The sequence below is a fragment of the Pleurodeles waltl genome, chromosome 5, assembly GCF_031143425.1.
Source record: "Pleurodeles waltl isolate 20211129_DDA chromosome 5, aPleWal1.hap1.20221129, whole genome shotgun sequence".
Classification (NCBI taxonomy): domain Eukaryota; kingdom Metazoa; phylum Chordata; class Amphibia; order Caudata; family Salamandridae; genus Pleurodeles; species Pleurodeles waltl.
In genome coordinates this window covers 1559159940-1559165939 of record NC_090444.1, presented here as the reverse complement: position 1 = coordinate 1559165939, position 6000 = coordinate 1559159940, and positions in this window count along the sequence as shown.

Sequence of the window (6000 nt, the reverse complement as noted above, 5' to 3'; positions counted from 1 at the left end):
TAAATAGCTCCATTGAAGTCATGGGAAATATGCAATATGAAAGATACAAAATAAGGAGTGAACAGAGTTGAAAATATATACATAGCCAATAAGTCCTGCCCATTCTGTCAAAGTTCCATAGTCCGTGGGCCAATGTGCACAAACACATGGGCAAAGCCCACACACGAGACCAGATACCATTGGAGAGAACACTGCTGGGGCATCAGATGTTAAAACTACAGGCACCTCAGGGGGAAGGGAAGGGGGGCACCTCAGCCACATGAGTCCACGACGCCAGATCCACGAGGGGCCTCCATGCCCACTGTCCCATCCTGGGGAGTGTAAAGCCACAGTCACACAAGTCTCTACAGTGGGTGGCTTGCCCACTGTGCCATCCTGGGGAGTGCAAAGCCACAGTCCATCAGATGGATTACCGACTCCACTGTTAATGGAGGAGGCATGGTGCCCAGAGTGTTTCGTGAAGCCCTGCTCGACACAGAACCGGCACTGTCAATGGGCCAGCGGTGCTTGAGACGGCGTTGCCCAGCGGAGCGGTGCTTGAGATGAAGGGCCCAGCGGAGCGGGCCTTGACAGGAAGGGCCCAGCGGAGCGGTGCTTGACAGGAAGGGCCCAGCGGAGCGGTGCTTGACAGGAAGGGCCCAGCGGAGCGGTGCTTGAGACGGCGGTGCCCAGCGGAGCGGTGCTTGACAGGAAGGGCCCAGCGGAGCGGTGCTTGACAGGAAGGGCCCAGCGGAGCGGTGCTTGAGATGAAGGGCCCAGCGGAGCGGTGCTTGACAGGAAGGGCCCAGCGGAGCGGTGCTTGAGACGGCGGTGCCCAGCGGAGCGGTGCTTGACAGGAAGGGCCCAGTGGAGCGGTGCTTGACAGGAAGGGCCCAGCGGAGCGGTGCTTGACAGGAAGGGCCCAGCGGAGCGGTGCTTGAGACGGCGGTGCCCAGCGGAGCGGTGCTTGACAGGAAGGGCCCAGCGGAGCGGTGCTTGACAGGAAGGGCCCAGCGGAGCGGTGCTTGAGACGGCGGTGCCCAGCGGAGCGGTGCTTGACAGGAAGGGCCCAGCGGCGGGGTCCTGTTCAGCGGTTCTTCTCACGGCGGGGTCCTGTTCAGCGGTGCTTGTCACGGCGGGGCCCTGTTCAGCGGTGCTTCTCACGGCGGGGTCCTGTTCAGCGGTGCTTGTCACGGCGGTCCCCTGTTCAGCGGTTCTTCTCACGGCGGGGTCCTGTTCAGCTGTGCTTGTCACGGCGGGCCCCTGTTCAGCGGTGCTTCTCACGGCGGGGCCCTGTTCAGCGGTTCTTGTCACGGCGGGCCCCTGTTCAGCGGTGCATGTCACGGCGGGCCCCTGTTCAGCGGTGCTTGTCCTGTGTTTCTAGGGAGCCAGACCTGGCCAAGACTTCCCGCTCAGTCGCCATCCGACCTTGCGGTCGCGGGGCCCTCCTGTGATGGAGTCCTGGGCCCGTGGGTGTCGTCCGTCACAACCGGAATGGGGCTGGTGGGGCCCTCCTGGGCAGCTCGCCTGCTGCCTGACTTCTCCGCCCTGCTGCCCTTGCCCTCCTTCGCTGGAGCTCTGTGGCCCTTGCCTCCCTTTGATGATGTGGCAGGTGACGGGGCAAGGCTACTGACCTTGGTGGCAGCCGTCTCAGGCTTGTCGCGCCGGCCCTTAGTTTTTTTTGTCCTCTTCCCAGGGGGTGGGCTGGCTGTCCCCTTGCTGCTGGCCGATGTTCCTGCCCTAGGAGCTGGTGGACTCCAATAGCCCTCTGCACTATGGTCATAGTAGATGCAGGGCTGGTGGTGGCTGAGGTGTTTTTTTTACTCTTACCAGATGGAGGGGGTGGGTCAGTGATTGGAACGAGCTCAAGGTTGGAAAGGAACTGCACTTGGGAAGGACAGGGACGGGTAGGTGTAGTGGGTATGGGAGTGGAGGAAGAGGATGTGGTTGTAGGAGAGTCAAGTGTGCTGTCTTTGGGTGCAGGTGTTTGAGACGGAGGCTGTCGTGAAGTGGATGGCTGTTGGGTGGGTGGCTGCCTGCGTTTGTGTGTTTTGGAAGAGGGGGTGACAGACACACTGGGAGAGGACACAGGGGACGTGTAAATGGCAGTGGGGGTGGTGACTGCACGTGTGCGGACTGTAATGGAGGGTGTGCTGGTGATGGAAGGACACAGAGGTGGTAGTGACTGTTGGCATGTCTGCATCTGGATGTTGCTTGGGTGACTGCTTGTGGGATCTGTGGTGCTTATGTCTGGATGAGCTGCCCTTGGGTGTAGAGGTGTGTGCAGGCTGGTCTGATGGTGTGGATGGGATAGGTAGAGGAACAGGAGACTGGGACTGGGTGGAGGGAGTCAGAAGAGGGAGGCTGGAGACAGGGACAATGGCTGCCGTCATTGCTGAGGCCAGAGCGTTGAACGATCGCTGATGGGCAGCCTGACCCGAATGAATGCCCTACAGGTATGCATTGCTCCGATGCACCTCCCTCTCTACACCCTGGATGGCATTCAAAAGGGTAGACTGCCCAACAATGAGCATCCGCAGGAGGTCAATGACCTCCTCACTGAGGGCAGCAGGGGTAACTGGGGCAGGGCCTGAGGTGCCTGGGGCGAAGGAGATGGCCGGCTTCCTGGCCGAGCGGGCACGGGGCGAAGGCTGAGGGGCTGCTGGGAGGGCGGGGCTGGTGCGCTGGGTGGCGGCTGTACCTGTTGTGGCGGTGGGCACGGATGTTGCCGCCACCGCAAGGGAGCTCCCTTCCGAGGACGTGTCGGTGTCGCTGACGTCTCCACGGGTCCCCGTTGTGGAGCTCCACTCGCCCTCCGTCTCACTGGTGTACTCGGAGTCTGTTGCATGGCCCTCCGGGGCCATGTGAGATGCAGCTCCCTCGTGCGCCGATGCCACTTCTCCTCCGCCTGATGATGCTATTGCACACATGAACAGGAAGACAAAGAAAAAGGGTGGGGGGGGGAGAAATGAAGACATGTTGAGTGCATGCATTGGCAACACCGTTGTCAGAGAGGACAGACACAGAAGCCCCCTGCACTAGGCCGCGCAATCGGGGTACACTACTCAATTATTGTGACTAGGCCTACAGGTCTATGGACGACAAATGCACACATGGGTGACCCAGGGCCATGGATAGCTGTACTTGGCACCCTACAGAGGTGGAGGGCGGGGGCACAGGGCCATGCCTAACGGAGGGGCCTAGCCTACAGAATGCTCCCTGGCCTAGAGATAGCCACAGCCCTCCTCCCCCACCCAGACACCTTCACTGCGCGCAAAGATAGCAGAATGTGCTGATACTCACCCCCTTGTGTCTGCTGTGATGTCGTCACGCGCCCATCCAAATTGGGGTAGGCCACCGCCAGGATCCGGGACATCAGGGGGGTCAATTGGCAGCTGGCACCCCTCCTACGTTGGGAGGCCATCCCCAGCAGAGACTCGGCGGTCTTTCTGGTCCCGCGGCGAATGTCCTCCCACCTCTTTCGGCAGTGGGTGCCCTGTCTGTTGTGGACCCCCAGGGCCCGGACGTCCTTGGCGATGGCACGCCAAATGTCGATCTTCTGATGGGAGCTGACCTATGTGACATGTACAGGGTGGTAAAGGAAATCTCATTACTTTTCTGCCTGGTCAATGTGAGTGCCCCCCCCCTCCCCAACCTTGCCATGTGGCACATGCTCTCATCTTTCGTGCGTTGCACTCCTCATTCGCTCCCCTCCCCACCATCTTACATACACCCCACTCAACACAGGCATAGCCCATTCAACGTGCACCCTGTGTACTAACCTGTTGGTCTGGAGGACCGTAGAGTAGCGCATACTGGGGGAGGACCCCATCAACAAGTTTCTCCAATTCTTCAGAAGTGAAGGCAGGGGCCCTTTCCCCAGTCGCAGCAGCCATTGTATCTCCCAGACCGAGGTCACAGCAGCACTTGCAGTATAGGTCCTCTCCTGTGGATGATCAGGTCGACAATGGAAGAACGACATATCATACTTACATACAGGCTTGACAGAGCAACTATACATGAACTATGTGCCCAGCTGGAGCCAGACCTGATTCCCCCTCTGGTGCAGGTTCTGTCAGTACTCCATTTTTTGGCAAGTGGGTCTTTTCAGACAACAGTGGCCATATGATCTGGGATGTCTCAGCCTATGTTTTCTAAGGTTTTGTCCAGAGTGTTGTCTGCCCTGATGAAATACATGCGGAGCTATATTATTTTCCCTGAGGTGGGCGATTTGGCGACAGTGAAGGGTGATTTCTATGCCCATGGACATATCCCCAACATCATTGGTGCCATTGATGGGACCCATGTGGCTTTGGTTCCCCCGAAAGAAAGTGAGCAGGTGTACAGAAACAGAAAAAGTTATAATTCGATGAATGTCCAGGTGGTCTGCTTGGCTGACCAGTACATCTCCCATGTAAATGCCAAGTTCCCTGGGTCAGTGCATGATGCGTATGTCATGCGAAATAGCAGCATCCCTTATGTGATGGAACAGCTACAGAGACACCGTGTGTGGCTAATTGGTGACTCTGGTTACCCCAACCTGTCGTGGCTACTGACCCCAGTGAGGAATCCCCGGACCAGGGCTGAGGAACGGTACAATGAGGCCCATGGGCGAACTAGGAGGATCATAGAAAGGACCTTCGGGGTCCTGAAGGCCAGGTTTAGGTGCCTGCATATGACAGGGGGATCCCTAATGTACTCACCAAAGAAGGTGTGCCAGATCATCGTGGCCTGCTGTATGCTTCACAATCTTGCTTTGCGACGCCAGGTGCCTTTTCTGCAGGAGGATGCTCTAGATGGTGGTGTTGTAGCAGCTGTGGAGCCTGGGGAGAGTGAAGAGGAGGAAGACGACGGGGACGACACGGACAACAGGGATACAGTCATACAACAATATTTTCAGTAGCACACAGGTAAGAATCACCCACGCCATTTTACATTTACTTAAGGCCTCATGAGTCTCCACTGTCTGTGTTTCCCCCCAGTTCCTGTTTACTGATTTGTGACTTTCCCTTCCCTTTTCAGAGCTGTATGACCCACTGCGTGGCTTCTGCTTTGTTTGCCCATGGACTAAAGCTTATTGAAATTGGTATGTTGTCATCACAAAGTAACTGGACATTATTGCACCGTTATGTGTAATACATTTGTTAAGAATACAAGCAGACTCCTGTTATTTTATGTGCAACAAGTGATTTATTTTAAGTGCTACATATAGGTACATGATGGTAAAACGGTGATGGGTGGGGGTGGAGTAATGTCCATGGCAGAGTCCAGTTCTCAGTCGCACAGGTGCATTGTCCATATGCCTGTGGAAGGATGGAGCAGGGGCAGTTAAAGGTTGGACAGGGTGACAATGTGGGACAGTGGGATGGCATCAGGGGGTATCTTAGGCTGGCGGGGGTCTTGCAATCCTACTCTGTCTTCTTGTGAGATCTCAGGTCCCGCTTGCGGGGTGGTTCTTCTTCTGCAGGAGGTGGGGTTCGGGTGGCCTGTTGTTGTGTGGGGGCCTCCTGTCCACTAGCGCCGGCGGAGTTGGTAGGCTGTTCCTGGCCTGGGCTAGTGACAGGGGCCCTTTGGGGTGCCACATGGTCCCGCAATGTGGTGACTATCTGGTTAAGGGCCACGACGATGGTCCCCATTGCGGAACCGATGTTCCTCAGTTCCTCTCTGAACCCCATGTACCGTTCCTCCTGCAGTGCCTGGATCTCCTGGAACCTGGCCAGTACCGTCGCCATTGTCTCCTGGGAGTGGTGGTAAGCTCCCATGATGGAGGAGAGGGCCTCTTGGAGAGTCGGTTCCCTGGGCCTGTCCCCCCACTGTCGCACAGCAGCCCTCCCAGTTCCCCTGTGTTCCTGGGCCTCTGTCCCCTGGACGGTGTGCCCACTACCACTGCCCCCAGGTCCCTGTTGTTGTTGAGGTGGTGGGTCATTCTGGGTGCCCTGTAGTGGTGGACACACCGCTGATCGACGTGCCCTGGAGACAGAGGCATGGGCCCGCTGGGTGGGAGCTGAGCTGGTGTTCCCA